The 26484-nt window shown below is 40.5% G+C and overlaps 1 long non-coding RNA gene across 2 annotated transcripts in view; it reads right to left on the bottom strand.

Moving 5' to 3' along the window:
• The window catches only part of LOC110354971 (uncharacterized), an 87119-nt gene that overhangs the window by 10573 nt on the left and 50062 nt on the right, over positions 1-26484 (bottom strand). Inside the window, exons 5-10 of one of the 2 annotated variants that reach the window (XR_010475732.1) lie at positions 19540-19631; positions 9143-9289; positions 6082-6241; positions 4849-4931; positions 4463-4576; positions 4016-4125 (exon numbers count right to left, since the gene is read on the bottom strand). This is a non-coding gene — a long non-coding RNA (uncharacterized LOC110354971). Of the gene's footprint in view, positions 1-4015; positions 4577-4848; positions 4932-6081; positions 6242-9142; positions 9290-19539; positions 19632-26484 lie in introns of both variants that reach the window. The other variant, XR_010475731.1, reaches the window with a different exon arrangement.

The following is a 26484-nucleotide window of genomic DNA, read 5'->3' as shown; positions in this document are numbered from 1 at the left end:
GAGCAGCTCCACTCTCATTTTCTCCAAGAAGACCAAACATGACTTTCACTCTTTTGTCTGAGTGCTTTTTTCTCCCATTATCTTTATCTATCTGAGAGATCTGAAGGCAGGAAGTGGAATATATTTGCTGTGTATTATGAGTCTACTACTTCCCTCCTGACTGGTGAAAACAGGAGCAAATCCTTTGAGAGCCAGACAGTTATACTGACAAAAATCAGAAGGACTTTCTCTAGGCAGTTGCAGAAATGACAATCCAGAAAAACCTCAATATGTCAGTCTGTAACATTAATTTGGATCTGTATTAAAGTGTGAATTATAGATCTGAATTTCTCTGTAACATTATGCATTACAGAATTTCCTTCCCTAGCAAAACCCATAAATATTCTTTAGATTAAAGCTTGTTTCTGTCCTTTAGAACGTCTTCACAAGGCAGGAATGGAAAAGTGCTTCTTACAATCCTGACTTCAACAGTAAGTACAAACACTGTCAGAACACTTCACAGAAATCCTCTCTTCTATCAAATGTAGAAGCACCCTCTACACAGGAGGAATATTTATTAGGAAGAATTCCCTCTTTAGTAGGCAATCGAGCTCTTCTGATCCAGTAACAAATATGTTTTGGCAAAACAAGCCATTTAGAACCCTGCAATACTCAGGCCCTGCAGGCTGACTTCCTAGTGAATTAATCATTTACAATGAACAAAAAGAAAACTGTTATGAGAGATATCAGAAGATCTAGTAAAACATGATGGCACTTAAAAGAACAAACAAATCTTGATGTTTGATCTGATGTGTTTCTATATGGAGACAAGATTGATAATACAACTCAGATATTTCTTTGGTGCAATTCAGTTTATGAAGTCAAGTTCCCGTGACACAGTGAGCAAGTAGATTAATCATGCACCATTTCCAGGTTTGCTTTCTGCTCTGCATCTTGCAGAGCCCTTTTGCAATTACCTCCAGCTGTGCTCATGGCTGCTCCTCGCAGCTTTTTGCTGCAGCCCACACCCTGCCCGCGGCAATCGGCTCCCGAGACTTACAGCTCTGACATATCTATGCAAAACCCCCACGCTGGAGGAAGCATGGGAGTGAGCACTAGCCACGTTGCTATAATAGCACTCGGTTCTGGATCCTACTCTAATCCAACTACCAAGTGGTACAGGGGATTTGAATTGGTGGCTTACACTGATTTATTTACACTGGAATTACCAGCACAAAATCTGGAACTTCTGTGTGACAGCAAACGCTCCTGGAGCTGAGAATGCAACTTGTTTACCACGATTGTTTTCTGAAGTATTTCTGCTCAGGAGAGTCTCAGATATCATTAAGCTATTGGGCTCTGAAAAAGTCTAACAGTGTGACAGTTACTTGGAGCAAAAGATCTTCTCAAGATTGTGCTTCTACTTGCTATATAATACCCATTTTTATTATTTTTTCCTCCAGCAATTCAGTAATAATTAATTCCTAACTGTGCTTTTCTTTCTCCCCCTCCTTGCATGTGAAGCCTCCCCTGGGTCACAGGTGATGAACACCGTGGCATGGAGGGTCACATCAATGTCACACCTTCTACCCGCAGCTGGAGCTGATGCTGCTCACAACCCAGCAGAGCAGCCGCTGTCTCATGGTCACAACATGGAAATAGCTCCCACTTATACAATTTCCTGCCATTCCTTTAGGATGGCTACAAGAATAATTAATCTCCTGTATTGAAACCGGTAGCTAAAATAATGGTAACCTTCAAAGTCACTACACTGTGAGCGTGGCCGTAGCCAAAGCAAAAGAGACAGAAAGGTCTGTTTGGAACAAGGGACAGCTTTGGGAAAGCAGATTTTGAAATAAGGTGCAGATGAGACAAATCAGTCTGAGAATGTTAAAACAGAAGACGAGAGAAAAATGGATGTCACTGACAGTTCGTCAGTGGTAGGAATAAGCTTCTGTACTGATAGAAGCATATTCATATAGCCGCAGCAAATCTAGTTTTTCCAACTCTGTTGAGTAGAATTCATGAGATACAGCTCTATTATGTAGCAGAACTGATTTTTTCTTATTAAAAAAAAATTGAAGCAAAACCTCAAATTCACACATTTTCATAGATTAAAATTGACTCAAGCAAAAATGGCATAGACATTTACATGTAACCAGCTTATTCTCCTTAATTGCCTTAGTGCAACTACTGTCCCTTTCAAGAGGAAAGCCTGGAGTCTTTCATTCTGGAAACAGCTAGAACGATCACAGACCTGTTCATTTTTTTCCCCACATTACTTTACTACTAATAAATTAATCAAAGTGAGCTCCTCCTATAACATCCATAGGTTTCCAAAAAGCAGCAAATTTGTACTGAAAACAAAATCTTCACCTAAATGTTTCTGACTCGCTTTCCCAGGGAGAAGTTGAGCAAATAACTTGACATGGTTGCAGGATGACACGGAGGTTGCTCTGCCGACCGACTTCATCGGGCAGGTAATCAGCAGAACACACACAGCGCCAGGATTTTGACTCCCAGCCATCATAGACTTCATGCCAGTTACAAAGATTAGTGGACAACCTGAAGTCGTCAGTATGTTACATGTTTCATCGGAAAACAAGTCTTTTTTTAGGGATTCACAGACTGCAGCAAACACCCTGGACAGAAAGATTAATTTCACCCTACTAAAATTATTTTGTTATCCACAGCTTAGGATTCACCAGTAGGCTTAAGTACAAACCAAGGTTTAATTGTCTGGGTTTTTCAGTAACTGTAAGAAGATGACAGGTCTCTAACGCAAGTTATTTACAATCTAAACAAGACTGAAAATAGCAAGGAAACACTGAATAAGTATTAATCAAAATAAACAGAAGTAATCTCAGGAAACCAGGAGCCTATTGCTGTTGATTTTTTGTGCTAGGGAAATAAGAAAGGTTTATTTTGGGGTGCTTCTAAGAGCCCCTCCAAAACAGGAAGGAAGCAAAAGTGAGAACATAAATGTACTTTATCTGAAAATGCATTGAACAAGTGACAGAGTCACATTTCATCACTGAAAAAGAGGCAAAATAATAAGGAAAAGACACAAATAAAGACATCAGAAAGAAAAAAGAAGAAATAAGGAAGCGTCTATATAGGTAAAATGGAGAAAGGAGAAAAGGAAGTTTAAGGAGTGAACTGAAAGTGGTATAAAGATCACTGGCCTTTAGATGTGCAATCCTGTGAGTTTACAGAACTTCAGCTGTTTTGCTGAGGAGAGAGCAGAAGTGATGGATGCAGCCCAGCATAGGATAAGCCCAAAGTCAGAGAACATATGCTTTGAGTTTAATCCAGCTGCAGAGTTCTAGCAAACATGCCGCATTTATAGAGGCAAATACATCAACTTTTAATTTTTTGGCAGCTGTGCTGCCCTTTTATTCCTTATAACCTGAAGTCTACACTTGCACCCCTTTCGCTTACCTCTAAAAAGCAGATCACTTAGAACAGCTCAGCCTTTCTGTCTGAAGCCAACTAACAACTCCTGCCCACTGGAATTTTCTCTGAGATGTACTGCTATTTTCCACTTGTTCTGCCCATTTTCTTCTTAATCAAACACACATTGAAGTGTCTTCCCAGGAAGGCTGAGCCATACCAGCAGGAACCAAGACTCTCTAGTTCAGCTGTCAAGCCTCTCCCTAGGAATCCCAAATTATCCTGGATCCAGAAAGCCTCCTCTCTTTCACGATTCAAGCATATCCTCCCAGACCCACCAGGTCTCCTAGCTCTGCTCTGATACCTCCACGCATTTCAGCGTTAACTCTGCTCGGTGTATTGGAGCCAACTGCCATGAGCACCAGTAGAACATCACCACTAATCGCACTTTTGCTCCCAGCCCTCAGCTGAGTATTTGCCTCCCACACCTGAGGTCACTGCTCTGCAGCTCCCCCCAGCACAGGGTGATATCTGCACCCCTCCCACAAACCCCATCAGGCTTTCATACCAATTAAGCTTATTGACACCAGATTTTACACATTCCTTCTCAATGACGGCACACGTTTTCTTAAAGCGAACAAACCTTTGAATGTGGGAACGTGGTACAAGGTCCCCAAAGCTAAAGCTGTCAGCTCTGGCACAGCAGCCCAATCCCTTGGAAGCTGAAAGGGAGAGAAGGATGGGGCAGCAAAGCTGGAAAAAAAAAAAAAGGAGATGACGTTAATTTTACACCTGTTGTTGTTTTCATCCCCTGGCAGCTGAGGGACAGGAAGAGCTGCTGGGAGGCAATGGGTGCAGGCGGAGCAGGAACCTGCCCTTTAAGGCCACTGGGGGAAGGAAAGGGGGATGCAGGGAGCTCCCCCTATCCATTCCTCAGCCTGGCCCTGTTGCTGCAGGGGAGGGGAGGAAGGAAAACCCCCCAGGGCCTGGGCTCCCCACCACCACAGGACTGAGCTGTGGGGCAGCTGCCTCCACCGCCAGTTTGCAGATGCATTACATCCTTGTGGCAAAGGGCCGCTGGAAGTGTGACCTGGCTGATGGCTGCTGTGATCGCTGAGGCGTTGCCCAAGATCAGCCTCTTGTACAAACGTGGTTATTCTCTAGATCACCCAGGAACGAGCTGCTCTTCATACACTGCAGGCACCTGTAAATTATACCCATAGAAAGCTGTTACCTGCAGGCTGGTTTTTGTTTTTTTGTTTATTTTTACAACTGCTAAACCTACACGAACCCCACTGACATGAACGGTGCACAAGCCCCTGAACAGCAGAGCACACATAAAACTCAGCTCCTCATTAGTTACAAAGCAGATGTCCCCTGAGAGTGTCCCATAAACCCATCAATACAGGCAATGCCTTTGGAGCAGGGACCGATATTGCATCAGAGGCGCATCTTAAATGCACCGTTTCTGCCCACCTTTGGCACGCGGAGGAAGTTCATCTGGCAGAAAGCTCTGGAAATGGCCTTTGTGCAACACGTCCACCAGCCTTCCAGTATTGCTGAAATACAGACAGAAATTGCAATCTTGTTTGTTCAGAAACGACTGCCGCCTGGTGTTGCCAAGAAAGCCCGGCTCTCTCAAACACACAAGCTCTAATTATTTCTTAAGATATTTTTTTGCTTCTCTCAGGCTTTGTATTTTGCTTTCGTTTATCAGACTGAGCAGTGGTTGGCTGTATACTGAACCCATGATTCACTCTTCCACTAATTCTCTTCATATCTCTTAATTGTCTTGATATAGCCAGACTTCTGCATGGTAATTAATGTTATTGTGAACTTAGACACTGGAAATCCTAAAATGATTAGATTTCTAGAGGGCTGAATAAACCAGGATCTGCAAGTGTAATGGTATGTAGTGGCCTGAGCACAAAACTTTAAACTGACTTCAAAACCTGGGTCTACCTTACTATTCCACCTCTGTTCTTCCCTCTCTCTATTTACCTGCCTCCCAAGTTAGGGGAATAAATCTTGAATGTGACATAAGTGCTAACACTGTAATTAGCAGGAAAGACTTTCCCCGTTCCTTTCAACATGTTCAACAACAGATGCCTATCACTTTAAAAACATATTCTGGGCAGAATATTTTTAAACCAGAAAGTAGTCAAGATGGAATTGTCTCGACAGTGTCTGCTGTAGAAAGATTCAGGCCAGCTCATTTGGTTTTAAAAGTTTAAATTGAAAGCTTGCAGGGCTTATTTTGTATTTTTCTTTTATAAAATAATAATAAAAAAATCTGTTATAAACAAAGAGATAAAAAGGGTTTTCTTAGTGCTGCTAAATTAAGACATCATTTGTAATGCCCACAAGGGGGAAACTTGGGATTTACTGGTTTTGGATCCAAAGTGTCATGGAGCATTAAGAAGAATCCTCCAAAGCTGCCTGACCTCAGGCTTTGTGGAATCCCTGTCCCACAGCACAGCAAGTACAGCCGCGCTCTGCCTTGTTGTAGTATCTTGAAAACAGATCCCACAAGATTTTGGCCCTCAGAGGGTGGAAAAGTGGCTGCTGTTTTGATCATCTAATCTCCAGTTATTGTATAATGAAACATTAATTTATGCAGAAGAGGAGAAAGGCAAAGATGATTGCCAAAGCAAATCACGATGTTTTCTGTAAAATACACAGACAGATCACACACAGAAAAGCACAAACCGGAAGCTCTCAGATGACTTTCAAGATGCACTCCAACAAGCTTCTGGTAAAAACAGAAAATAGCCCATCATGTCCTCATAGCAAAAGTGAAATTGTCTGAGTTTTGCTCCGAACATTTAACATCATCAGGATTGAGACGTTGTGAGACTGTAGATGCAGGCTGTAAGACAATAAATATTCCGTAACAGGAAAATTAAATACTCCATAACACCCTATTCAAAGAAAAAAATCTTGCTAAATTCAGGCTTATTTCAGTCTTGATTTAAAATTAAAATATAAAGGTAATCTGGGTATTTTATAAATACATCTGTTGGAGCCAGCTAAAAATGTTGATTTTCTTGTTCTTCAGACTTTCAAGCAAACAACTAAACAGCACTTCATATGCCACAAGTGTCAGCCTTTCTTTGAAAACTTAACAAGAACAGAGTTGGATCTCATCCATCATTTTCCAAGAGATTAGATCCCTAAATCCCAGTATCACATCTCGTAGAGTTACCGATATAATACAAAACCAAAATTTTCCGCTCATAAAGACATCAACACGCCGCTTTGCCAGAACATTGACCTTCTCAGCCGAGGAGTGTTAAATGATGCATAGCATAGTTTTATAGTCAGACAGATAGATGAAATAAAATTATAAAATGTTTTAAGGTCATCCTAGGAAAAGGATAGCAAACAGGACTGGAAAGTACAGGCTGATTCATTGAGAAATTATTGACTAATTTTTAATCTTTTCATGAACATCATGGAAAGAGCTGTCTGCAGAGTTAGTCGGGATGATTTCTCACTAAAAGAACCTGTGTTGCTATTTTGTGTTGCTACTGAACAGCAGATGAGCAAGTCTGCAGGACCAAAACTTTAAAGGCAATTAGTCTCCCTGTCTCCCCTCTGATTATATGGTAGTGATTTTTGACAACTGAAAGCCAGCAACTACCATGCCAATTTTCTGTGAAGGAAAAAAAATACCTGTGATTTGGGCAAATAATTAGTCACATGAATAATACTTTTAATTTTATAGCTTGGTTACCTATGTCAAGACAGGGTAAGAGTAGAGGCAGTAAGTCAAATGTTTGACTTTTAGAAAATATTCAACAGTTCTAAGGTTTCATCTTTAAGGTGGTAATAACACCTACTGGTTTACAAAGTGTGGCTAGTATGTGTGCAATTCATGATACACTTCAGACAGAAACAGTTACATAAAGGCCCAGTCTTGAGGAAAGAAATGAGTTGCAGAATTGATAATTTGCCAGTTCTTCAGGGTTCAAGCCCTAGGTGAAATGGGAACATAAATACGTCACAATATAAATTTTCTGCTGGTGTATATGAAATCACTGTAGTGATCACGGAACAGCTGAACAAGCCCCTGCTGTACAAAACTATCCTGTTGGCTCTAAATGTCCTTTTTGCTAATGGTTTTGGCAGAGAAAGCGAGGCCGCTCTGATAAGCAGGGACTCTTATCTCCAGAGGTGGTCCGCCGGTCAGAGTTAAGGAATGTTGGCTGGGCAGCACGGTGAGCATGTGATGCTGCTGCTGTCTCGACTACGTTTATCTGCTTCTTCCAGGAGCACCGAATGCTCCGTGACATCATTAGGATGAAGAGTACAGCAAAAACAAACCAAACATTTCGTCAGTGACAACAACATCAAGAATTATATTCCCAAGAAATAAAAAACATTCTGCAACCTCAGGAGAAGAATTAGAATGGAAATAAAACCTCAGACGTGAATTTTTAATTACCCAACCTTAGGAGAGAATATTTCCTTGAGGGGAGTTTTTCTGAAACTAGCAACTGTCATATTTCTTGCATCTTTTTCCCAGTATTGGAGGCAAAGTGCCAGCCTAGATGGGCAAATACAATTAATACACCAATGCCAAAACTCACACATACCTTTAAGAAGCATATACCTAGCGATTGTTTTTAGGTTTCTAAGTGTCGAAGTTATTTGAGCAGCAGAAAGGAAACGCAGTCACTAAGCAATTGCAAGCCCCGTTTAATCCAGAAAGACAGCACAAAGAAACCCAGATTCCTTTTAATCAGAGGCTGAGCCATCCAGTGTGACCATCTGAGTGCCATGAGAGCAACAGGAGCTGGAAGTGTCAGAAGCAGAACCCATATAGGGGAGTGTCTCCCAAACAGTGACTGTGCTTATGGAACAGCGGGATTGCACAGGGAGCTGGTGGTACAGGCAAACGGCCCCAGTGAAGGTGCGTGAGGAAGAAGCTGCACAGCCCTCAGGCCCCAGGGAAACAAGTGTCCTGGTACCACAAAAACAATTCTCTTGCCTTTCACATCTGATGAGAGCTCACTGAGACAAAATATACATAACTGTGGGAATTTCTGTGTCTTTTAAGTCATCCGTAGAAAGTCTCAACAGAAATCTTCATGATTTTTAAGTACTGGCAATATTGTTTCTCTCCTTCACTGAGCAGAAGCTAACACACCACTGTGTCAATTAAGGTCAGGCTTTTCTGAACACTCTCTGAACTACTAATTCTTCTCTCTCCCAAATGTGTAATCTAAACCTGTTGAAACTGGCCTCTCTTCCCACAAAACAGGATGTGAAATGAAGGCTGATAGCCCTAAAAGTAATAAGAAAACTCAAAAAAAGTTTGCTTATGTAATGGTGTTAACAGTCTAAATATCATGACAGATTTTTCATATATCAAATAGTCACAGAATATAATAGCACAAATCAGGGGCATAAAAATGCAGAAACATATATTTGTGTCACATATTGTACTTATATACAGCTTATATATGTGTATACATGTACAAATATAATGGTTTTGTCTGTGTGTCAGGAACTAGTTATATCCACCTGTTCGTATGTGAGCTAAGTGTTTTCTTTGCTTAATACCCTTTGTGCACAAATATAACCATCTGTTGGGTCCTGAGAAGAACCTGCCAGAAAAGGATAGTATTTAACAAAAATATTCAACCTATATCAGGGTCCAACTATGCAAATAATTATTAGATAGGTGGTAGGCCTTTGATCACTGCTTTTAGAATTTGATTGTAAAATTAATTTACACTGAAAACATTTTCGTTACCATACTTACCCTGTTGTGGTGGAGCCACCGTTCCTGGAGCTGTTTAGAAGACACAGAGATGAGGTTCTTAGGGACATGGTTTAGAAGTTGACTTGGCAGTGCCAGGTTAATGGTTGGACTCAATCATCTTAAAGGTCTTTTTGAACCAGAATGATTCTATGATTAAAATGCAAAAAAATCAAGATATTATACATATCTTACGTCTATATTTATAATTTTCTGTGCTTGTATCCCCTTGCATATTCTTCTGTTCCAGTATTTGCTACTTGATCAACAATACAAATGTTTATTAACTCACTTCCAAAGAAACACACGAGTGCACTGACAAATACAGTGCTCTGTCTGTATATCACATGCACACAGACTTCTGCATGTACTTAGTACATGTGTAAGTGAAAACATAGACAGTGATGGTTTCAGACATACACATCACTCTCAAGTAATTTCACTCAACCAGCTAAAAAATTGCAGAGCAAACAGCTGCAGTGTCAAGGTGCTGCCTGCTGCTCCTTGGCCCAACCTTGGTACGGTTTGATCCTTCCTCTGTTTCCAGGATGTTCCTATTAATCCTGTTGGAAACAAACACAAACAGCCAACATGCCCTTTAAATTGAGATGGCCAATATTTTTAACTACTTAAGCGCATGCTATTCTGCACTTCAGACAATTTATGGGTTAACTTTTGCACGCCATCGTGGTAGTTATCAAATTGTGTAAATCATTTTAATATAAATTTAACAGTTGTGGGTTTTTCCGTTATGCAGCCTGTTTACATCTGTCCAACACTAGCTTTCCTTCAGAGGAACAGTCTGCGTGTCTCTCAAAATCAGACATCACCGACAAGGAAAGGCAGAATTGTTCTGGACATAGAACATGAAGTGATGATTAATCTTCTCCCTGTGCATTCTTGTCAAATGCTTACTTCACCTCTCACTTTATTCAGTTCTCAAAAACCATCTGGCCTACAGTTCTTTTTTTTTTCTTTTGGTATATGTTGCCTAATTGTTGTTAGTCATGAAGAAAAGCTGAAACCAATGATGATGTGACTGTACCAGGTGCCTGGGATTACATCACGCTGGACTTTATCTTGCAAAACAGTCAAATACTTATTTTGGCTGAAGGTATTTTTTTTCCCAGAGTAGGACGGGATATTCTTACCTCCCCACACGTGTATTGTTTTCTTTTCTACTACACACAGGGCCATGAAGTGAAAGAGAACGATGCTCAGTAAACAAATAGACAAATGTGTTCTGCAGAAAAGGTACATGTCAGTCTTTCACTTGTATGAAAATCATGGAAGGAATTCCCTAATTCCGTACACATTATATATAACCCTCAGTCTCTGTTAACTGCTCGTTGACATAATCAGATATCTCACAAAATGACAGGCATAATCACAGTTCAAAGTAGAGAGGAACAAATAGGTAACATTATGTGAAAAAAAATACCCAGCCCTTATAAAAAAGAGCAAGATGGAGCTCTGAAGCACACTGAGCCATCTGGCCAAAGATGAGAAGCTTTCAGGAAAAGCAACACTTTGCTTTAATATATGGACTTGTACCACAATTAAAATGTTGTTAATTACACAGGTGTCGAATGAAATCACTACAAATAAACAAGCCCATTTCCCTATCAGGGTATTCTTCTTTGTGTCAGGTGAAATCCCCTCCAAAGCGACATGCCCAGGTAACAGCGTTTACTTGTATAATTTTACCATACAATCAAGCTGGTTTACATTCACGGTTTAGTTAAGACAAAGCGGGAGCCAAGCTCATTCTGTTGCCATTGGACTGTGTTGGACAGACACTTGCCAAAGACACTTCATCTAACCAGGGCACCGTATCTCAATTATCTCAGCCACCTCTCTCATGGTGCAATGGATCATCTCTGACTTTCCTTTTTGTCTACACTGTGAATCTAGACAAACAGATAACCTGAATTTCAGGCAAAAATTAGGTAAGTGGCTGATCCCTTTTTAAACTGGCTGCTGGGACTAGGAAAGGCAGTCCTCCTCTGAACACAGGTTAAAAAGCATCACCAGGAATTACATTTAAAGTGCCAGGGATCTTTTGTTTGCAACTAAAAGCTCTTGGCCTCGTCCTTTTTGAGACCTCCAATGTGTCTGTATGTTTGTGTCGTCCGTTTCCATTAAATTCTGAGTCAATACTTCTGCTTCTAGGTCTATATAGAAGCTGAGACACGCCTTTCGTTCTTTTGTTCTCCTTCATGACAATCAACTAAGTGATTAAAGTCTTCCCAAGCCCACACATTTTGTAGGACAATAGTTTTTGATATCAAACTGTCACAGTACACACACTGCTTTTATAGCATTATTTTTATGCACTCTCTTGAAATTAAAGGTCTCTTTGGTTCTAAATCATTAATTAAACTCTTAGCACTATTCAATACCTTTACTGAAGGCAACTTTCAAAGGACTGTGCAGTGACGGTATAATGTTTCACTGTGAAATTTGAGACTGTGGAGCCATGACAGACACCGTTACATTCTAAGTCTGACCCTAAATGGCAATCCGGCATAGAGAAAAATAAATCCTCCTGTATCTTTGTTCATCTTCCTTCCCTGTGTTTCTTATTTTTCAGGTTTATAATAACCTGCCTCATACATAAAAACAGACTATTCCTCTTTCTCACAAATGTTACTGGATTTGTACTATAACGCTATTAGAAGAGAGACATTGATTTCAGGACTTTCCAAGCCTTGTGTAAAATGAGAAAGTACCCCAAACTCTGTGAAACTAATTCCTAAACAAAGAATAAACAAATAAAATTAAAATGCATGCAGCAAAAAAGCACTATCATAAAAACAACAGATTTGCAGCAACAGTTTGTGATCAAAGGTTTCTTAGTTGCTATTGCACAAAAGCTCTACTCTGTTATCAAAGAACATTACAACTCTTCTATTGTTCTCAAACACGGCACAGGTCAAAGAAGTGGCATAACAAATCAATTAATGTCCTACCTGCCTCCTTCACTAATTAGAGACTCAAGTCTCTCTCTGCTCTTGATATTTGAAACTTCTCAGAAGGTGAAGATTAAAGTAGCACCTCTCAGACTTTTCCAGAGGGCTTCCTTTTCAAGCCATACCTTCCCTGACAAGTATGGATTCAATTGAGGTGAAAGAGCACTAGGAAATCTTTCCATCTCGGCTGCTTTTATTTATTTTTATTCAACTCTATAAACACTGTCTGTAGAAACACTTCTGCAAAGGAATCTCCATAGTATCTTGCCTCCAGTTCCGGTTCTGAAAATATTCAGATAATACAGAATATCAGACGTATTTATTCATACTCCTCCATGCTCCAGGAAATATGGCCTCGGTACATATACAATAAGCATCCATCAGCATCTCTGGTTTCGTAATAATCTTTCAGATATAAACCAGCATTGCCTTTCTTTTCGTTCCATAACATAAATTCTTCAGTACATGTGTCTGAATTCACACTTATCCTTTTAGATACAAGTTTTCTACTTTCCCTCCTGGGCATTCCACTGAACAGGCAGGACCATTATGTCCTGTCATTGTTATTTGGCTTCCAATACTTTTCCTACTTCCCAGTCAGTTAGGAAACCAGAAAAAATTAAGCTCTACCATAAGCACAAAGTTGGAGGCTGCACGTCTGATGATGTGGAGGGGAGCAGCTATAGGGTGCACAGCCTTCTCCACCTATGGAAGCCATAGCACAATCAGCACATTTTAGACACCGCATGCTGTCAGAATCCTCAGTTTCTCTGCTGCCTGTACAACTGCAGCTGAGGAGGGAAGACAGCAGTCAGTAGTGATTCAGCTCTAGGCATCAATAGTAAAAACAATATTATCTACTTTGAGATATTCCCACAGAATTGCCCTTCTCCATCTTCACTTATATTCTTGTGTCTAGATTATTGGTTGGAACCATGGACACTTGAGGGAAAAAAATAAACTACACAAATAAATATGCTGGTCCTGAGCAGACTTTGCTACAAAGAGCCTTTTTGTAGCTTGTGCATAATGCAAGCAAATCAATGATTTGCAAAAGTGGTGCGGGTAAGTATACAAAGATAATGACAGGGTTCTTGATTACTTGATATTTAAGCAAAAAATTAGAAGAAAACCAACAACACTGATCCTCTTCCAAGAATGAATATTTTCTCATAAGATTCTGCTTTGGCCAAGAATGTAAGGAATGTACCTAAAATGGCTTCAAGCTTCACAAGAAAGGAAGAGGCTTTGGATGTTGATCCAATGGCCAAATGAGAGGCAGCCAAGCCTCTCGATGAACATTACAGAAGAGAAGGAAACAACAGGTATCCATAGAAGTCTGTGAACACTTGATTTGTACAGTTTTGTCTCTGCCCAGCGACAAGCAGGAGTGTTGATGCACCTGATTTAGTGGCTTCATTCGCCAGCTCGCAGACTAAAACAAAAAGCCCATTTCAGTCTAACAGTGATGTTTCAGGGAGCAAAATGTCTAAGAAAAGAGTATTGCAAGGCAGTCTTGTGTGACCCTCTATCTCCCCCTCACACACACTTTTGGTCCCTCATATATTATATTCTCTGTTAACCATAGAGTTTCTCTTTTTAAAAAAACAGGGTCCCTCACAATGTTGTTGCCATACATGTGGGATGTCATCACACAGACCAGACTGCTACTCATCTCTTTCCAGGCTAGAATGGGAAAGGATGGGCCCACCCAGTTCCCTTGGACACATCTTTCATGCCAAGGGAATCATCAGTCAGTAGCAGCTGATTTCATAAGCTCCGCGAAAAGGTTACTTGTATTTTCTTAAAATCAAATCCCAGTCTTTTTTTTTTTTTTTTTAAATATGTTGCCAACATTAGAGCACAGGGATCTAATCCAATCTAATTATCAAATGTGCAGGTTTTTGTTTCCATTACACCACTTTTCTGTCTGTAATATAAGAATTTGTCCTGTGTTGATACAGCTTCTTGGGCAAGCACAGAATTTGCATATGTACACTCGGTCAAATGCAACAGGGGACTGAACCCTGCACATGACTGTATCGCACCCGAGTAAGGGCTTCTCTGCACCTGAAAACCGTTCTGGAGTGATGCAGGGAACGATTACACCTAAGAAAATGCCTGTACATACAAACTCAAGACAAAAAAGTAGGAGCACTTTTGTGGGAATTCTGGTTTTGGAAGGGTTAATCCAGAGCTTCGCTATTCTCTGAACACAGCACTTACGAACCATATCCACAGGGGCTCTGTGCACTTGCAGCGTTCACTGAAACCAGTGGGAGTCACGGCTTCTTCCAGGACTGAGCCATACACACAGAAACTACATTTAAATATATTTTTTACATACTGCAAAGCTAATAATTCACAGAATCCCTGGCATCATACCGCAGGATTTTCCTTCAGACACAGTCACTTCTCCTAAGCTAGTTTTTCACATCTTGGTAGCAGTTGACCCTTGAACCATTTTCAGACATAAGTCAGTGTTTTCTTAACCTGCCAGTGCCCTACTGTAAGCACGTTCATCGTGCAGCTGCGCTCTTAGTCAAAGCCCCTTGGGAAGGAACCGCAATTACTGACGAGTTTCGCTGGCGGGACCGTGGCGATGTCAGTGCAGGGTGTGCTGCTGGGCTGTGCTGAGCCTCCCGCCTGCCGCACCCGCGCAGGGAACCACGGACAGACCTGGACTGCAGACTGGGACTGTGGTCTCCATTCTAAACACGCGTCCAGCACAGCCCAGCTGAAAGCAGAGCTTACCTTTCCGCCGCTCTACTGTGCTCACAATTTTAATGCGTTCAGCACGAAATAGCAAGCAGAGCAGAGAGATGCAAGGATTATTTCTGATAAGGCTCAAATGCGCTACTTTATTTCTTCTGAGCTCAGGTGATCCTTCATTCCTTCCTAATTTCAAACTATCATAGAAGTTAAAAATTGAAAAAGTATGTTAAGATCAAGTTAATCCCCCTAAAATTTACCTCAGCCTCAAATATCTTAACAGATACAAATTATGATATTAGTTGATTATTAGTCTTATTTTAACTAGACCCTTACTCATGGCAACCTCTCATATGATGGTCCAGATTTCACACAGAATCCCAGAGTGTCAGGGGTTGAAGGGCCCTGGAAAGCTCATGCAGTGCAATCCCCCCATGGAGCAGGAACACCCAGATGAGGTTACACAGGAAGGTGTCCAGGCGGGTTGGAATGTCTGCACAGAAGGAGACTCCACAACCTCCCTGGGCAGCCTGGGCCAGGCTCTGCCACCCTCATCGGGAACAAGTTTCTCCTCAAATTAAAGTGGGGCCTCCTATGTTCCCATTTGCACCCATTGCCCCTTGTCCTGTCACTGGTTGTCACTGAGAAGAGCCTGGCTCCATCCTCCTGACACTCACCCTTTCCATATTTATAAACATTAATGTTCCTTCAAATATATCGGCTCCTAGCTGGAATAGTAGTTTTGAGAAACCAGTAGAGAGTTCATCCATTAAGCCAGAGTTATGGAACAGTTAGCAAAGGCTTCTGCTGCTCAATATTTAAGATGAATGATGCAATTCCACTCTAAGTTAATAAAACTGGCATCTAGAGGGAAATTCTGACATCATTCTCAAAAGACCGAGTCTGTTTAGTCATCATCTTCTATGACCAACTTTTAGACAGAAAGGTGACCTTTAATTCTAACTTTTCATAAATCTTTCTTAAATGATATCTCTAACAGTGCAAATGTTTTAATAGAAAACAAGTAACTTGAGCAAGATGATAGCATAATTATAAAATATTCTGATTTTCCAAAAGCAGATGGAAAAAGCTTATGTTGAAAGACATTTTTCAGGAAATGTTAGAAACATCTTTTCTATGAATTGTGTGTTGAAGGAAAGAGAATATGATATAATGAAAAGGGACAGAATCCAATTATTCTAATATTTTATTTCTATCCAAAGCCAATTTTAGGCATTCCAGTGAAAGGCTAAAAACCTACTCCGAACCATACAGAGACTCAATGGAAGAAGTTAAAAACCAGAGCAGGTGTTGGAAAATGGTATCTGCCCTTTTTTTCTGTTTGTTATCCAAAAATGCAAATTGCTTTTTACCAGAATATTTTCAGCTACATTTTAGTTTGAAAAATATAGCATCTATTCATGCTAGTGCTGAGAGAGAAAGCCATAAATGTCAGCACACAGCAGGCTGGATTTTATAACCACACGTCTCTCAACATCCTTCTACATAACGCATAGGACTAGGTAATTGCAGCACAATTTAAACAAATCTTATCATTAAATAGGATTAGGATAGAAAAAAGCAAGGAAACTTATGAATTGGGGCTTCCAAATACTTGTAATTGGCCCAGTTTTCTTAAGTAACTGCAATATGTAAATACCAAACTATAAGAAATCAAAAATTCACACTCACATGCAACATTTTTTAAAATTAAAAAGTATCTCTGCTTTGCTAATGGCATAAACAGTCAGAGCAACTATATCTAGGAGCCCCACATGCAAAATTCACACTTCCACAGCCACAAGCAGAACCCTCTCTTTGTAACAGACACCCCGCCCCGTCCTCAAACTGAAGCCAGCACCATTTTCTCAGTTCCTAGGTCTAGCCAGTGTTGTTTTCTCTTTAAAACTTGTTGTTACTGCAGGATGGGTCTGTGTATTGAGAAGAGGAGCAAGCGAGGCACATATCTAGGTGGAGTTTGATGTAAGGTTTCATGCAGCTCCATCAAAGTCAGCCCAGAGCTGCAGTGACACTGGCAGTCCACAACCGTGTCCCGGTCCTGTGCGTCCTCCCGGCAGAGCTGTGCTCATCAGCCTCGAGGCTGTGCTCATCCAGGTCCTCGAGGACCTGGACAGACTTTAACTCATCCCACAGCTCCCGTTGATGTGCCGGGCAAGTAACACCACGTAGGCTGGAGCACTCACATCCTTCCACAAACACATTCCACTCCTGGTCCTCAGTACCTGCACGCCATTTCAGTCACGGGGGGTCCTCCAACACGTTGAAAGTCAGATCCAGAGCATCCCCTGAATTCTCTGTTCTGGGCCTCATCTAAAAGCAGCACTCTTTTGATTACTCAGATGAGTAAGACCTGAAGAATGAAACTACCAAACTCATATCCTTCTGTACCTTTCCAAAGGTCTTTGTCCCACCTGATCCCTTCACTGTATATTAACTGACCTTCATTCTCTTTTGCTTTAGCGCCTTTTAAATACCTAGCGGAGGACTCTGAGGTATTCACACAAGCATCTGATGTAGCTTTGTATCTAAATAAGCAAAAGGAAGCCAGGCCAACCAGAGGTGAAAGACTAGCATAGATCTCAGTGGACTACCAACTTCCTCTCGTTTTTTATTTTACTATGAAATAAGTTATATTTCTATAATTTAGCATTATCTTAAAGTCATTGCATTGTGTGCTTTGGCATATTTTAATATGACAGCTGGAGATAATTTCAAAGATATACGAAGATTTCTGCCATACAGATCAGCCATGTATCGCCAAAGAAGGAAGTGTATTAATTCTCCCACATCTGATGTCAAGACTTTTTCTTGCTAGTCTGTTAAATACACGTTACTTCCAGAGCTGGACAGTCTTGGTTATCCACAATATCTTCCATCCGTACGGGAATTGCTTGCACAAGATTCCATTGATGACAGTTCCCATTAGCACACATTCATTTACACATAGCTTTTTTTTTGCATCTGTGAAATTCCTTTCTTCGAGTGGATATGAAAGATTATTCCTTTACTAGTCCCTTCCCCACAGGTAGATAAGTCTCATTTGGGGAAGCCGTCGCTCACCATGACCACTAGATCAAAGGGGCTCCAGCAGAAAGACTGTCTCTGAATCTGTGAAGGGTCACTTGTCCTCTAAGCCCTGGCTGGCATTCACATTAAATGATGGTACAATTCCATCCCACCTGTACTAACATTCCAGTGGGGCTGGAAAAGTGGTATTTTCCATAATGCTGCTTCAGGTCAGCTTACAAACTATCAATTACTTCATAAAATAATGCCAAATTTATTTGATCAGTATATTTTTTTTTTTCTTCTGGGCACTAAAACACAAGTACAACCCTGGCCAGTCACCACAGCTACGGTGTGCTGCCATGACAAGCTGCACATCCACCCAAAGTTTGCTCTATGGCCAACCAGCACATCTCAAACCAGAATGATTTCTGGTCCCTCTGAAGCTCAAGTGCTGGCATTTAACTGAAGGTAGACCCTTCCTGGAAAGGCTAAGTTAGAGAAATCGTGGCAACTAAAGCGCGGTCTTTGGCAGAAGGGAAGTTCTAGTTCCTAACTACTGTGAGAAGGAACATCCCATCAAGGTGTTCACTTCAAACCTGTGTGAATCTCATTGGAAGTCACAAACACAGGAAGACAAAGAGCTCTCCTGCAACCTTTGTGCAGCTCCACAGGGCATCTTCAATGGCCGATGTTCTCACTCCATCCACACAACAGGGTTCCTTTTTCTCCCCAGCTGAATGAATCATGTGTCCACAGCACCATTTCAGACAGGATGACCTGGAAGGCCTGTGTATGGTTCTGAACTGATCCGCTATTAAAGTGGATAACATATTTCAAAGAGGTATTTTCTACCTATCGTGTAGTGGTTTTGCTCACTCTATAGCCTATCAACTTCAATAAGGCTGCCATGTCTAATTATAAATTACCTTCTTCAGTGACTCTGAGTATCCGCACCATCTGTTTTCAAACCTCAGATACAATCACAATATGTGTCATATCCTGCTTTCTAACATCAGTCTCCTTTCTGAGGACAAGTTCTCCAGCGATACAACTTATTAAGCTAAGCATGTCCAAAATGTGAATTTCTTAACCCACATAGAAGTCAAAATGATTAGCAGGTCCTAAGTACTGAGAGAAGCAAAATGTCCCATTTTTAAGTTTTAGAAGTTTTCCTTACTGGCTTTGCAGCAAATTTTCAAAATCAATAAAATAAAAAAATTGAAAAATCTCCATCCTTAAATAAGTAAAAAACAACTCTAGGTTAGCCCTCAAACTTTTACAGTTCTGCCAGTAGAAAGTTTCCAAAGAGCAGAGGAATACACAGGACTTCAGTTCAATTGCAGCCTCGCGCGCAGTTTTAGATCCAGTCCAGCAAACAGCTGTCCAACTAACTAGCTTAAAAAGAAAAGCTGCTGAGAAGCAAGTTGAGTAGAAGTTTAGAATAACATTGTTTGACTCAGACAATCTTATGCAGCTACTCTTCCAGCTCTTCAGTTTGGCAATTCTGGAGAATTCAAAAGAGCCAAGAGGTATTTTTTAATCACAATGAAATCACTTTTTCCTCACCCTTTGCATTAAAGCTATATATTGCACTTCCACGACACTTCCATCCAGAAGGACTGCTAAGGTCTTCACAGATTTTTCTAATTTTTGAATCTCCTTCAGACATACAAAAAGCTTTCTCACCTTTTTACTTGGAGCAGAGCAGACACAACAGAACCCAGTTCCATCTTCATTTTACAGCAGCAAACACCTGTTCATATACATCTAGCAAGCAGCTAAAAAAAGGCATATTTAAAAATATTTATATTTTTGTATCATAGTTGCACTTTAGTGAATAAGATCTGAAGCCACTTACATTCTGAGTGAAAGGCAACAGTTTTAGCCTCTTTCTATATTATTTGTATTATTATGTGGTGAAAACAAGCGGTATCTGAAAGCCGGAACGGGGATAAAAAGGTCTAGTAAGTACTAGTTCAGAGATAAGGGTAAAGAATGCACTGAATTTAATTTATAAACTCCTGCATCATTATCAAAGTTTGAATCCTTACCTGCATTAGAAGGGCACAACACTTACAAAGCCACACAAAAGGGGAGGAAAAAAGCTTTAACAGCAGCAGTATTAACTACTCCCTTTCTGTTCCAAATTATCAGAGAGCTGAGTCCAGTTATGAAATGCAAGATACTGGCTCTGGAAAGCCTGGTTTGTAAGCTTGACGCCAGATGGATGGCCCTGGACATTGCTGTCTCTTCTTGATCGCCAGACAGGGTCTCCCACTCCAGGCACAGAAGACTGTGCTTGGAACATCTTAAAAAGTCCTTCGCATACAGCAGAATTAAGAGAAGTTAAATGCACTCGCACTCATTATTGGCCGTTATCCTGATTTCAGAAAAAGAATCTATCAAGTACTAGGCACCCTGAGCAGACAACTCCATTGCCCAATTTGCCTGTAGTTTTCTTCTTTCTCCTTCTGTAGTTGAGCCTGAGCTGGGAATTCAGCTGCGAGCATCTCAACATTGATGATTCACTGTTTGAAGGACCTCCAGGGAAGTCCTACAGCACCTCCAGACAAAGTTCTCACCTCTGGCTTTTCTTGGATTGCAGGTTCATTACCCACTCGAGAGTTCAGGCTTATAACACATCCAAATAGAACTTAACTTGAAGGCTCATACACATGCTAATGGACCCTGGAGCTCCTAACTATAATTACATATTCGTATCAGCTGAATGAGATGCTAAATTACAGTCTTGATCCCACACTGTACCTCTGCACAAGCCACAGCTGATGTTCATCTTCAACTGGGAGACTGGGAGGGGGTACAGAAAGATCCAGCTGTTGCTCATTTGACTCAAGAAAGAAACCATTTACTTTCCAATGTGAAAAAAAAAATGATGAGAATAAAATAATGTGAGCAAAATAACATTCCCCACCCTGTCATTTACAAAAAAACATAGTCAACATCTTCAAACCTAAGGCTGTAACGAAAGGACAATGGCATATACTAATGGGAAATATTGCTTAAAAGTAAGCCTTTTTTCAGTTAATGCACATTTTCACACTTTGTTTCCTCCTTGAAAGTTTGGCCAAAACAAATCTTCCTAAAGTTAATTTCTCTCAGGAGTAATAGGGTTGATGCAGCATTACACATTCATGCTCTGGATTCCAATAAAAAAGTTGTTACCATAGCAAGAAGTATTATTGCAAAGACAACACATACCATGTAAGATTAAAGAAAACCTCCAAAAATATTTCCAATACTCAACAATAACACAGGATATTTTCTCCTCATTACATGAAGATGAGCGTGCGCTACTGCTTTGAGAGTTCCACTGTGGCAAAACAGACCGGCTCCTTTAAGACTCATTTTTCAAAATGCAAATTTCTAAATTACTAATTATTTTTGACATCATATATATCATCCTGCTGCCTGAGTCCAGTAAAAGACTGGAGAAAGACATTGTGCAAAGTATTGTACATAAATGGTAAAAAAGGCAGGTCATACTTTATAATCAGAGTTAATTTCAGAAAATAGAGGAATAAAGGAGAAAAAAGAGTGAGTTGGGGTAGTATGAATGGAAAGACAAGGCAGCAGTAGTCTGAATATAGATGCTCATCCAGTTTGGCATGCCACCACCTAGTCAGCCTGCATTGCTCAGTAAGTATTTTGATACAAGCTAGTTTTAAGAAAAGTTTCAACTACCAATAAACTTTGAACTTTGTAGGCTTTCCTAGACACCTCACAACGTGAGAGAAAACCTGGAAATGATTGCAGGAGTAGACTGTCCTGGGGGGAAAGCTTGCATTGCTGGAAAGTGAAGACAGCTGTAAATAATGATGCAGCACCATCTGAGACTGGAACAAGGTGAAAGTGGAAGAGAGAAGAGCAAGACAGCAGAAAGTGTGAAATCGGACGAAGAGCCAGGAAAATTATCTACGTAGCAGAGTTTGAATGGGCTCTGCAAGGGCAAGGCTGTGGAAAGCAAGACCAGAGAGGAGGACATTGCTTTAGTAAAACACACACTGCAAGGAGCCTGGAGAAGCCTTTGCATGTGAGCGTACATGTTTAGGTAAAGGGCAGGTTCTCTGTGTGTCATGTTGGAAGAGACGGGAAGATTTATCCACAGACAGCATGTGAGTCTAGAGAAGGAAAGGCCAGGCTGAAAAAGAAATCAATATATGGCCTTCGTGTCTGTTGACAGTTGAAAAAGGAAAACAGAATGCAAAAGAAAACGCAAATGTAGGAACTAGGATTTGAGAGAGGCAATCTGAAAAGAGGAATAAAAAAGGAACGTGCAGAATAAGCACATGTGAGGGGAGAAGAGAAGCAAAGGAGTTCACTGAAGAGGGCAGTGACGAGAAGGAGATGTGATGTAGGACAGGCACACAGTGAAAGCTGTAGGTGAACAGCAAACAGTTACACCCCACAAGCTATTAAAATAATATTTAGGTTCTTGATTAACCATCATAAGAACTTTGACCTCACTGTAAACATAGTTTGTAGAGGGAAGAGGGGATATTTATTGACTGAACTCTTTAAAATGCTTACACTGGAAATCAAATGTCATCAGGTAGAATTCCAGCACAGCAGGTGGTCAGGCAGCCTGCCCGAGATACACGATGTTCTCTGCTTGACTTCGCCACGAGAAAGAGATGGAGAAACACACCATGTCGATGGGTTTCAAGTGCTGAGGTGTAGTGGTCAGAAAACATTTCTGTCCCTGTTCCTTTACACCCTGTCCAGAGCACCCTTGCCAATTTTTCACTACTAATTTTTTTCACTGTTTCCGTATCCTTGCCTTCCTAAGCTCTTTTTCTTTCCTCTTACCTCTCTCCTAGTGCCCTGCCATTCTTTCCCTTGCCCACTGTCCTTCATCATTTGCAGCACAGTAAGGCAGATTCCTCCTCTTCTCTGGTGCTCCGCACTAGGCAAGACAAGCACAGACAGATCATTTTCCAGATTAAAACAAAAAAAAATGGCCAAATTTCCTCACTACAGACTGTGGAAGCACTAATATTGCTCAAAAAGTCAGAGTTTATTTATACATACACATGGGCATGTATACATGCATAACTACACATATCCTGTAAACATGGGCAAACCAACATCTTTTACCCCAACCCTAGCTGGAGAAATGGCTGAGCATTTTAGAATAAACTTCCAAAAATACTTGCCCAAGACACACAGCATGGGAAATTTTGACCCCAATAGTTTAAGTTTGGCAAAGTCAAAAGCAATAGAAAATAGGATCTTATAACAGAAAGTGCTGGGCAGCCTTATGGCAGACATCGCTATATGTGCTGCTTGTAAGACTTCATTTTCTTTAATAGGAGCTGCATGGCAGGGCTGTAGTACCCTGGGGCTTCCTGTCTTTAATTTCCTTTGAATATAATCTTGGTCTTAAGCCTTCCTTCCTAAATGACCTCTGTCTTTAATTATTTTTTAAGCAAATTACAACTTAACAAGCACACATTCTCATAAGACAGAGCCTCTAATTATCAAAAAGACAGTGCTGCTTAGAATCTGGATTTCACAGTAATTCAGCAACCCATTTGATAGGTCAGTAAATAATTATACACCATCACTGCCAAAAAATAATCAAATAGGGTATTATAAGAAGTCGTTGTGTATAACTACACCTTGCATTACTCAGTCACCTGGTTGATTCTTGCAGGGGAGTGTTCATCAAGTAAAGGTACATATGTGCAGTCCCAGGTGGTCACACAATTAATTAATATTTGGAAGCTGTATTACATTATTTTGGGATAAACTCTGAGGGTGTTTCTCAATCATTATGTAGGCAAGACTGTCACAAGTACATGTAAGACACATTGGGATGTGGCTCATCACTCTTAGATACATTACATAAAATTATTCTGCTAGATGCAATTTTATATTAATTGTCTTGCCAGGAATAACTTTTAGATCCCTAGAAAGGATGTTTTAATTTTGTAGGATTTGCTTCACAGATTCTCTAGACTCACAGTGCTTCATGTTGCTTCATCCTCTGATGCGACATAAAATAGTCACTGTGATATCAGTGTATATCCTTAGAAAATCATATCCTGTGATATACAGCGATATCCTTAGAAAAACAATAGCCAGCTGTTCCAAGTTCTTATTCAGAGTGAAAATGAGTGTAAAAATCATAAATCTTTCTTTTAATTAATCAGCAACATTATACAACAAAGTTTTCAATCCTCAGTTTGAATAGGAATGAAAATTCCTGAAATACTTGAGTCACCTTATTCAAGGTAAAGACCTGACTCGAGGAAAATTGATCCAGCTTGAAAGCAAACTAGCAAATAAGGGCTGCACACATCTTCATGTGTGTTTTGCTAGTCTAAGTAAAAGATTACTAACATCACCCTAGATTCAACTTTCCACAGCAATTAACTAAAGTATCTCAATTTATCTTTCCCTGACAGTTTATGATTTTAAGGAAATTTGAGATGTTTGGGTTGTTGAGGTTTTTTTCCTTTTTTGGACATTTTAGCACCATCTGCTGGTGTTAAAACTTGCTCTGGAAACTAAACACCAGCTACCTGCTTCATTTTAGCTTCTTTAAGGCCTGCTTCTGGCTCTTATTAGGAAAGGTTAATTGCTTGCTTTTCTACTACAGATCCCAGGATTGGATAAGTAATTTATCTGAAAGAACCACGCATCCAGATGGAGAATGCCTTCTGGAGGCTATATAGCAGTAGCAACACACTATTAAAGAAACACTTCGTCTACAGCTACATCCAAGAGTAGATGCGATTGTTTTTTACAGTGTAAAAACAACAAAAAACACCCCTCATTTGTTAAGGGATAATAGGCATTTTCTTCTCTGAGTTGACAGTGGTATTTAGACTAAAGGATTATGCTGTGATATTGTAGATTTAATGTCTGGTGCAAACAGTCAAAACTGACCTGTTAAAATTACCTTTGACTGTGTCTAGTTATATAATCATATAACTTATCCCATCTAATTCATCCAGTTACTTTTCTATTTCCTTAGATTGCTCCTGGCTCAGCACCAGTTCTTTCCTGTTTCAGAGCCTCTTGGGGCACAGAGAGTCTGAAAGCACTTTGGGAAATGGTCACACCAAGTCTCAGCTGCCTTTCTACAGCACCTGTCCTGAATACATGAAACACCTCCCATCTTAGGTACAAGCTTGATCTCTGCCTTGGTTAAGCCAAGCTGACAAAATTCCTCTCTACAAGACTTGTCAGAAGCCTGGGTTTGACTGACAACATCACAGAGCACTAAGAAACTTGCCATGGACTTCTTGAACTCCCCAGAGGGAAGGGTAAGGACCAACCCATTTGGATTCAGGCAGGTCTAGCAAGTAAATGTGCCAGGGGAATTTCAAGTTCTTCTGTTGTGGCTATTCTTCATATCAGTGACTCCTGTGACATGACAAACAGGGGAATGGACCTGGGGATCATTTTTTCAGTCTTCCCTTTCAATACTCAGCATTAATCTCCGTGGTCCATACTTCAGTCTCAGTTCCACCTCACGATCCCAGCCCTGTCTGCACATCTTTTATGTACCCCTTACTCTAAGGGATACTCTCCCTCCCTCAGGTCTCTTCTGCAGCCATTAGTCTCTCTTCTCAGCTGACTCTTCATTGCGTTAAAAACTCCGATTTTGCAGATTCCCCATGGCTTAAAGCTGAAATTCAGTTATCTGAACCTGAAGAGAATGTAGAGAAACAATCTCTCCAAAAAGTACATTCCAGGTTGCTGTGAAAAGCTGATGTAAAAGCAGCAGACAGGATGAACTGTCAGTTTAACAGCATGGTGTGTCAAGATGTTATGGGTGAGCAATCCTAGGTGCATCCTTTCCACTATAGATATAAATACGCTCCAGCATAACAGAACACTGCCACGGTCCACTTAGGCAGCAGTTGCCCCAAGGAAGCTAAATAACCATGAGACAATTAATTACCTTTTGCTTTCCTTCCAGCCATATAGATAAGGTTAAGTAAAGCCCAAACCCTGCTTGGCCATAAATTCTTTATCCTAAAGAGTGGTGACTGAAGACTTTTCAGATAGATGTTCTCAGGTAAGTTTTCAAAGTTGTGCTCAAAAGGGTCAAGTCAAAAAATAAATCCCGTTATTTGTTAGAAAGATCGGTGTGTACACCTCCCACAATCACTGCTTTGAAATGGACCCCTTAATGTCTGGAGGGGATATAAAGCCTATGGCTCTTCTAAGGTTTCAGAAGGAGGAAGAAAGGCCATGACCTCTAATAAAAATTATTCTGCAGAAATAGCACTACTTGCCTTTGCATAATCTTTTACAAAATAAGCTTGATGAAAAGTGCAATGGAGTAATATAAAACAATGCCTTAAGAGCTGTAAAGAATCAAGGAAGGCCCGGAACACGTTATATACATTGATGGAAAAACTATGATCTGGCTTTAGGCCAGAGATGGTTCCACTCACAGTACCCAGCCTCTCTGGATTGCAAAATAAAGAGGCATACTTAGTATAATTAGCCCAATTATGTCTGCCAACACTGGTGAATGTCAATGTAGACTGATTTCTGAATAACTTCTTTCCACATGAGTATCATTCATATCTAATTTCCATCAATATCAGTAAGATTCAGAAATAGGTTTATCAAGAAGAGATGATTTGGGTG

Source organism: Columba livia, chromosome 12 (genome assembly GCF_036013475.1).
Source record: "Columba livia isolate bColLiv1 breed racing homer chromosome 12, bColLiv1.pat.W.v2, whole genome shotgun sequence".
Taxonomy (NCBI): Eukaryota; Metazoa; Chordata; class Aves; order Columbiformes; family Columbidae; genus Columba; species Columba livia.
This window is presented reverse-complemented; position numbering and strand designations above follow the sequence as displayed.